Source organism: Vollenhovia emeryi, unplaced genomic scaffold (genome assembly GCF_000949405.1).
Source record: "Vollenhovia emeryi isolate VEMERY1.0 unplaced genomic scaffold, V.emery_V1.0 DF939192.1, whole genome shotgun sequence".
NCBI classification, from domain to species: Eukaryota; Metazoa; Arthropoda; class Insecta; order Hymenoptera; family Formicidae; genus Vollenhovia; species Vollenhovia emeryi.
Genome location: NW_011967174.1, coordinates 233,542 through 243,489, shown reverse-complemented (window position 1 = coordinate 243,489; position 9,948 = coordinate 233,542). Strand labels below are relative to the sequence as shown.

General features: G+C 33.2%; 1 protein-coding gene across 7 annotated transcripts in view; it reads left to right on the top strand.

Annotated features, from left to right (window-relative positions):
* LOC105562244 (potassium channel subfamily T member 2) overlaps positions 1-9,948 on the top strand; it is a 137,031-nt gene that overhangs the window by 48,037 nt on the left and 79,046 nt on the right. The window lies entirely within an intron of this gene.

Below are 9,948 nucleotides of genomic sequence, written 5' to 3'. Positions count from 1 at the left end.
AGACCAGCCTTTAGACATAACGGTGCCGCGCCAGGTTGTCGTTTAAATATTTATGTTTTAAATGAAATATATCTCTTCTGATCAACCTCAAAGTGGAGTAGCGTTTTCTGTTTACGCCAAGTTGCCTCTTCATATAGAGCGCTGCGTAATATCTACATTTCGATCACTTCGACACACGTAACGCCTTGTGCTTGGAATATGGCGCAAGCGTGCCTCGGTAAATACGTAAAATCAGGAAAACGAGGACCGATGAGCGATAGTCTGTTACTTTTAAACGTAAATAAATATAAGGATATCAGGCATTTTCTGCACGCATATTCTACGGTGTTTAAAGAACGAGGTCACACGTACATGTACGATGAAACGATGATTGGTATCACACAAATAGAAATGACTTAATCCAATTTAGAGAATTTGCGCTCCGCCGCTTGCTGGAGTTGTGCATATAGATGGACGACAAATCGAAACCTTATTGGCTCGTTAGTAGTCTCCTGCATCTTTGGTCCTTATCAGTTTAGGTCTTCACCTAATAAGTTCGCCGTCCTGGAAATCTATTGAAAGCATGATTTGTATTATATATAAATTTAAACAAAGAATATATATGGAAATATGTATGTTGGGCAAAAGATTTCTTTATATCGTGGAGATGTTTTCACACGATGTGTTCACATGATAAAGCGTATAAACAGAAAATATCGATTGGATTTTATAGTATTAGTTGATGGTTGTCCTAAGTTGCAACCTGTTTATGATAATAATTAAAAGAGCATTTCTGCTTTTGGTTTCATCATTTACTGATACTGTTTTGCTAAAAGATAAAAAGGAATTTAAGCCGTTTAAAATTATCTCTATTTCAAAATTGATGAGTAAAGTTATCATCTTTGTAAATCTTTAATTTCTTATGGTTGTCTAATATATTTATATTTTATCAAACTGTGGTAGAGCTAATTGCTATTTTTTTTCTATTTCTTTTGCAAAAGACAAATTACGGTGGACTTATTTATCGCGAGTTGTGATTGCAATTTTAAATTAATCTGACTGCGGTTTACTGTGGACCATCTTCGTAGAAAGCGTGAAAGAGCGACGTTCATAAAACAGCTGTTTGTTGCGGAGACGAAGAACAGAGTTCTATGCAACATTTTCACCCTCATTCGGGTCAAGATGAAGGTGCCTGCGGATGTGAATTTACGATATTACTAGGTGGTAGGGTTACCCTTCTTTCTTTCCTCACAGTATGATGGATGTAGCCTCAAATACCATCTTTCGCTTTCACACAGCTGCTCTATTACGCAAGTTTTACGACAGCAATTAAAAAATTTTTAGGAAGAGTGAAATCTTTATTAAATGATTACAATAGTTATTTGTCATATATGTACACACTAAAAGCGAATCGGATAATCAAAAATTAATAAATAGCTAATTTTTTAATATCCTAAAATACAAAGAAACGAAATATATTAATGAAGAATATTTATTAAATTTTCAGTACAGGATCTGAATGACCTATAGTTGTAACATTGAATGCATGGAAAATTTCTTTTATTTGCATGCCATTAAACGCTTTTATTCGATTGTAATAAATACACATGTACTTTTATGTCAATAATGGTAGGAGAAATTTAATTATCCCATTGAAATTTAAATAGGGGTTAATGAATGGACCGCCAAGTTCGTCAATATTGTCTGATTCTATTTATTGAATTGCATCTAATTATTGAAAACGCATGAACATTAAATGCTTTGGATGCAAATATTTGAAACTATATAATCTATGCTGAAACGTTGCATACAAAAAGTCGTGATAAATATTTTTACATAACTGAAATATAAAACATTCTTTTGAATAATCGATTAGTAATATATTTGTATACATAGATATATGTACGTTTTTTGGCATGTGATTTGTGTTGTGCAATATTCATCATACATTTCTTGATTGTTTATTGATTTTTTAAATATTTATGCTTCGAAAAAATATTTGATGCAATGGTACTGTAAAAACATAATAGCGCGGTCAGGAATACATTCTCAAAAGAACAAACTCTTTTCTGAATCCGAAATTGTATATGATAAGAAATTAATTACGTGATCCCTACATTCCTTTAAAAGCAATAAATCAAAATTTCTCAATAATCAAACGTTTTAAATATTTTTGAAGTAAAATTATTTTAAAATAAATATATGATTTTAAAGTACACATATAAATGTTTTATTAAATATTTGGGAATTATACAAAAGAAATGATAATCATATGAGCATTTTGTCTTTTATTGTTTGCTTATTTCAAACTTAAATTTTCACTAAACATACATTTGTAAAAATTTATAAAACTGTGAGGTCAAATTTATTTAACAAATTTTAATCAGAGAAATATTTGTTCATTTTTAGAAAAGATAAAAGTGCGAAAATTATTTGCACAATAAATTTATCCTGATCGTGCGCTGTCTTGAAATTTATGCTTGGAAAGGAGAGAATACTGTTGCAAGTAATCGTTATTGTAGACACAATGCATGTTTATACATATATTTTGAAATAATTTTTATAATTATTAACGTTTAGTTCTAGTTTTTAATCTTACGAAGTATTTTAAACGATGAGAGCCATGTAACATTTTCATTAACAAAAAATACTTTTTATAAACCTTGTTACATTTTGTCAAATATAGTTTTATCAGCTTTTTCATTTTCAATATTAGTTGTGGGTTCTTTAAATATACATTTTGAGTATTTGCAACTGTTCAAACAATTCTATGTAACTGAAACCAAATCTATGTAAAATTCGCGGGATTGACATCAAGAGCTAACGGATTAAAAATCAACATAACCATGGATAGTTATGTTGACATTTTCACATGAGCAGGGAACAAATTTAAGCAGACGAACAGTGAGTTTACATCCTGTGAATGACTTTTCATCAACGCAGCCGCTTTATTTCTCTGAAGTGAGATTATGAAATGTGTCAGACGTTCTGCTATTTGTCTGAAAAGTGACGTAAAAGTGATGCAATCTACGTTTTCCTAGATTAGATCGTTTGGCTCATAACGCATTTCACCATTTTATTTATCCTCATGTAGCGTCCAAATTGAAGAATTTTTGCAACATTTCAGAATTCTGCTTTATTAAACAAGAATTGCTTTATATACATAATTGCAGAAACTGTATGAAGTATTTTTACCTCCGGCAAATATAATTTCTCTTCTAGGCGCGGGTAAAAGTCAAAAGTACACGGAGAGAATTTTCTCTGAAAATTTACCATGAAAATCATGTAATCGCAGGACAACATGGCATTTTGAAGAACTTTATGAGAGTTTTTGAAATTTTACTACACATTTTACTAGTAAAATGTATGGTAAAAGTTCAAAAAACTCTCATAAAATTCTCCGAAATGCCATGTCCCACGATTACATGATTTTCAAGATGAATTTTAAGAGAAAATTCTCTCCCTATAGAGATATGTATTAAACATTTTGATATTAATTGTCACCGTTCGCGTAATAATCCAATAATATTTGACAAAGCAGTAACAAATATTCTGCAACAACATTTCTTCTGTTTGGCTTAAAATACTTCGCAAAACCGAACACACGAGCGGTTGTTTGATCGTGAGTACTTGCGTGCTGAGCGCAGACATGTCGATGTACTTCTTCCGGCTGCACAACCTGCGCCGTCAGGCGGAGGAGGTACGCAAGAAGCGACAGAAACGTGGCAGAGGCAGCCAGGGCGGTCAACTTGGGACCAACCACACGGATCAGTCCCAACCAACGGCTGGGTCCATGCAATGCTGCAACCAGATTCATCGGGGCCCGAGCAGGCTCTTCGAGCGGGCCCCTCTACAACCTAGCGACTCGCTTGACGAAATCGCCTTGCAGATACCGAGGTAAACTTTTCAGTCGCACGCTTCTGCCTCGAAACTTCATCGTCCTATGTGGCCGTTTCCTTTGATATCCATAGAATATTTACGTAACAATTTCGAATTCTTAGTTCACTAATACTTAATTTATTAACTCTGAAGTATATAATATATGTATATGTATAGATATATACATATACATATATGTATGTACATATATGTAAATTTCAAGTATCTAAATGTAATGCTTTTGTAAATATATTTATGCTTAAAAAAATTTAGGTATGTGCAATTTAAGTTATTTTAGCTAATAAATATAGTGTGTCTTCAATTACTCTTTTAAAGAAAGTTAAGGAATTATTAATTTTAGAAATAACGAAGAGTATTTTAATGATTATTCGACATACGTTTTCTGGCATGTTGGTTCTTTAAATTATGAAGGGCATTCAGACAGTATCTGAATGCAAAATGTTCAGTATAAAATTCACGATAAGTATGAAAGCTGCAATTGATTGCAGTTTCTCACTACTTAAATCCAGCCATGAAGATTTATATTCTAATCCACTTAACGGATTCATTAAGATTTTATCCGCAGTTTTGTGTTTCGCTGTTTCAACATGGAACGCCGTCTTACCGTTTTAAGAATCAACTTGATAAAACGATTCGCGCAATTTAAAAATGTCAGCTCGCGAAAGCTTATCTAGTACCTTTACGATCCAAATGTAATTCTCATCCTGATCTTCGCGTGAAATGAAAGTCGTAAAGCATCAAGATAGCAGTAGAACGTTCCACTTCTACAGAAGGGTCAAAGGTCAAGAGATGAGACTACTCGGGGAAAGAAACGCGAAACTTGTACAAAACAGGAAGAATCAGAATAAATGTAAGCCTCATAAATCATCAGTATAAATTCCTGTTGCCATTAATTTTCATGCAACTCCTTATGATATAACAAGCAGAACATGAAATACTTAAATTAAAAAACAATAATGAATTGTTCACATGTCTCTCTAGTCTTTATTCTTTTATGCATGAATCGTTTAAAACCCACTTTTTTCAGACAAATGCGTTTCACTGAAGAAATTTTGAAATATACACATCAAAGGCACGAAATATATTCTACCGATTAACGTTAATCAAACCAGTTATTTGTGAAAAGTTTTAGGCGAGGCAACGAAGCAGTAATGCAACAATTCCGACTTAGCATTGCATATTTTTTTATTCCTCTAAAAATACTGCTGCTTGTAGAGCCATGATTATCCAAAGCTTCCATAAGCTCTGCGTGACATTCTCCCGCGTTCTTACCGCGGAGCGCTGCTACTTTCAGGTAAGAACGCTGTTCCAGCCGACGAACATTCTAAAGAAATATGCAACGATAAGTTGGAATTGTGCGCTATCGCTCCCTTGCCTTGCCTGAAACCCTTCACAACTACTGATCCGACTAACGTTAATCGGTAGAGCATATTGTGTCCCTTAAAATACATATATTTTAATTTTGAAATTTTTTCAGTGAAACGCATTTGTTCCAAAAAAATTGGTTGCCACGATTTATGAAGTAACTCTCGTACATGCTACAGTTCCAAATAATATTCTTCTCAATATTAGGTAAATTACGCGATGCGATTATAAAGCTATATAAAAGAATCGATCGAATAGCTTTAACGAAGAATGATTAATTAAGGATTTCACAAATTAGGAAACAATTTGAAAAATAAATTTTTAAAATTATAGGATTAGATAATAATAAAAACATGAACGTTTTTAGTCACCTAATCTTATAACTTCAGAGAGATGGTATACTTTTCATGAAGATCGTCTTTTAATCGATATAATGTAATCAATTTTTATTTTGTGCTGCTACAATGTATGTATACTTTCGCATTTGTGTAACAATATTCCTGAAAATGATAATCGAGTAAATAGAAAACCATTTACGATGTAAACTGAAGTCACGATAAATACACTTTGCGTATCGTAAAGCTATCAGTTCTCTATTTTGCTTCATTCAGCGAGGGTGAACGGAAGATGGAGCGACAGGACGGTATTGTTCCCTCGCGGAACTCTCGGCTACGTGAAAGTCGAACTTTTAATTTGTTTAATTACGTTTGGCTCCTGAGAGTGCCCGTAGACGCAATCCCCTCAGGATTAGACCCGCTTTCTTGTTTCCAACGAGCGAAAGAACTCGCTTAGTTGACAGAATTTCTGAAGACGAAGCCAGAGTTGCGGTTGACTAGTTGGGAGACGAGAAGATGGAAAATGATGGTAGAAAGAATTGGATTACGCCTGGATACGCCGACTATGGCTCTCATCCAACCCGCAAAACTTTCGATCCTATCGTGAGATTGTCACTATTTCGCGTCTCGTAAATTGGAAATAGTTACGTGAAAGCGCTACAACTATTGACTTCTTTCCAGATTTAGTTTAAAATACATAAGTTTACTAAAAATATTAAAGCAATGCACAGGATGGTTCAGTATTTATTATTTATCAAATGTTTTGATATTATTTAGTCATTTAACACTTTCAATATAAAAAGTTTGCATAAAAACAGAGTATACTTTACCATTTTTCTTATAACAATTCTTTATGGTAATGCTCGTTATTTTAAGACATAGTAACTAATAATTTTTAACTTGTAAGTTACAGATTCAATTTTTCAAATAATACTTTAATTAATCAAATTAAATTACTATAAAGCATTCGGAAAAAGTGCAAACAGCTGGGGTTCCTTCTAATTAATATGTGCACGTTACGCTGTACTTTGCATAACAAAGCTTTTCATCAGATTTTAAGCTAACTCATACTTTTCGTGCGGAATTCACGACATGGTAAAGGATTCAGTAATGCTGTAGGAGTTCAGTAACGAGGTGGTTCGAGAGGTCTAGAAGAAGCAAAGAGTGAATAGGTAATCTCTGTGGTCGTCAGTGTTCTGCCGCGCCCATGAGAACCAATCACGAACACACCCCTTTGTTAAAGCTCACCCATGTCATTTACATTGGCAGCAAATTTATGTCTAGACTATCTTCGTTTAACGAGCGCGACGGCACGACAAAGTGACACGAATTCTCGATCGTTTATGACTACGTTAGAAAAGAAACAATGTTAGAGCTGTCTAAATTGTTTTACGGGCGAACTAAAATTAGGAATAGGTATTATTTATTTTTTGTTTCAAGTACTTAGGTAAATGTAATAGAATATAAATTATGTGTATAATGTTCTAAAAGTATTCTTCAAAATAAGGTGTATGGTGCAGTCTAGCTGTGCATATTTAGCATATATTTTGGCATAATACTCGAATTTAATACCTGCCTACTGTTGTGTTAACCAGCATACTGCGACGTAGGTATATATCTGTGTCAAATATCAAGCAATTTACTTGACAAGATATGATATAGTTTACCTTCTTGTCACGTGAAGTACCTTGAAGAGTTTAGTGGTTAATCGATATCCGTCAATCGGCATTGACCTAAAAATGTCGCCTAAATGATGAATTTTTATATACTTGCCAGATCTCTAATCTATCGATTATGTCATTTGTGTAACTTTTATGTAACGTTTGTAATTAGTTTTGACGTTCATTTAATTTTTGTCTTATAACACTTCTTTGTTCATCATTTCTCATAGTGACTGGTTTTAAATATTTATGAGTAACGTACTACAAATGTGATTCATCAATTTTTAACCGTCACGCTGATCTATTAGGCAAAATAAGTTCAACTTTCTTGAGACGCGAGATAAATAACTTGCATGTGATTATGCAAGATATGACTAAATTATATGATAAATATTCAGAGAAGCATTAAATAAAAAGTAAAGAAAATTAAAACTGAGATGTTCAGACATTCATCGTCGTATAAAAGAATGTAATACAAATAAATAAAATAGTTAAAAGTGGGCAAACTTTTATCATATACACCGTTCCTTAATGAATATTTAATTAATTTTTTAATTAACATTTGTACAAATACGTAATTTACGCATGTATCGTCATATCTTTATATTACGTTTTATTTTATTTAAATAAATTTATACAGCCAATTACTAAACGCATTGTAAGCAAGTAATCATTTAGAATAATATTAATGAAGATGATTAGCATCTATCGTTTTTCTTTATGTGTAAAACGAGGTAATGGCGGATGATATATTTTCTTTAAAGAATGACCGAAGACGCAGGGAGAATAGAGTACGTTTTGAAACGGGGGTGCAGAGTGCTACGGCGTAACCGTTTATCGTAATCAAGAATAATCGAGACCACGTCTCACATAGGAGAGCACATCGCGACGTCTCCGTGTACATATTTCTTGCAAGAATATATATGGCCGAGAATTGCTAACCCTCGAAACACTATACTTGCCCTCAACGATGATGAAGACGCTTTTATCTTCGAGGTGACTATAATAAAGTCGCAATCGGAGATAAGAAAAGGGTCGGCTCAGTAAAACATAGACGCGCATTAGCGCGGATATAAACATAATTCTAGCCCATCACCCTTCAGCGCGTACGACCGCATTGTTGAGACAATGGCGCGAAGGGATAGCAAATGGTAGCATTAAATTTGCTTTACTGCTAGATAACTGCATCTCATAAGTGTCTTGTTACTGCTAGAAAAAAAAATACTACCTCGCTTTGAGAAGAATATGTTAGGAAATAAAAGGTGTAATGTTTCTTTGTGCATAAAAATCACAGTCGTATACGCATACAATAGTATAATAAAGAATTTTTTAACGAATTAAATTTTAGAATTAATGTGGGTAATAAAATTTTGCTTTTTTTAAATGGAATTTTTAAGAACTTCTGTTTAGCAAATGCAACACTATTTGATATTGAAGATTAAAATGTTGCAACAACGACTTGCTGCCATGTTTCTTGCAAAATATTTATTCAAATTTTTGTTAAACTTTTGTTTCTTAAAATCGAAAATAGATATTAATAGAAATCGAAGACTTTCGTAATAATAGTCTTATTCTACATGTCTAATATAAATTGTCATATTTGAATTGTTATATAGCATTTTATTTTGGTATAATTTTCAGTAATTTCAGAGCACGAAGGCGTTCAATCCACTTTAATGCCACGAGGATCGCTCGAAGCTTAGGGAAGAAATAACGAAAGTCCTTGTATCGTTTCGTTAAGGTGCAGACAGCGAAGCTGACCGTATATTTTCGCTCGATATCGGAATAAATGTTCTTCTCTCGGAAGCTCGTAAAGTTAATTTACTACTCGGCACATTGACGGATACTCGTAACGAAGTGGTAGTAAACTTCGGGAATAAAACTATAATTCCGGGATGTCTGTGAAAGATCGGTCGAGCACCTCATTGTAGCATTTATGATGTTACCTATAGACTTTATTCTCATTGCACATTTATCGCAATCAACTTTCTGATATTGAGTGTCAGATTTCACTGGTTTTAGCTTGCAGTAATTTTATGCGTTTCACGCATTTAAATAAAAGTAAGGCTTACGTTTACATTTTATATATGTACTACATATTGCAGTCTGAACATACATAGAGGAAAGTCTTCTATTACGAGATAGGCTTCTAATATGAGGCAGCGAAGTTTCTGCTATAATAAATTAATAGGCATCATCTGTTAGTTCCATCATGAATTTATTGCCCTTGGAGTGAAATCTGTCTGGTGGAAAATTTCATTGTTAGATCATGTAATCGTTGCGAAAAAAGATTTGTGATTGAATTTGGACGTTGAAAACCTACTATCTCATATTAGAATCATATCTCATAATAGAGAACTTTCCTCTAGTAATGATATTAAATATAGTCTTAAAAAGAGTAGGCAAAAAATTCACTTTTGATCTCATTACTATTTTCATTAGAGACAGACATCGAATATTATTAAATTTGTTAATCAACACAGCTTTGTGATTTAATTTCTTTGCTCACGTAGCTACAGATTTCTTCTCACGTTCAAAGTACTTCTGTTCGCTTTAATTACGTCTAATCCGCGTTGCGCGCCTCCATTAGTCTCGATTACGCCAAATACCTTTCATAAATATAATAGGTTAAATACTATTGTGGGAGGGATTAAAGTTAAAAGTTTGCACGGGTTTGTGTCAGAAGTATATATTTCAGAACAAACCTT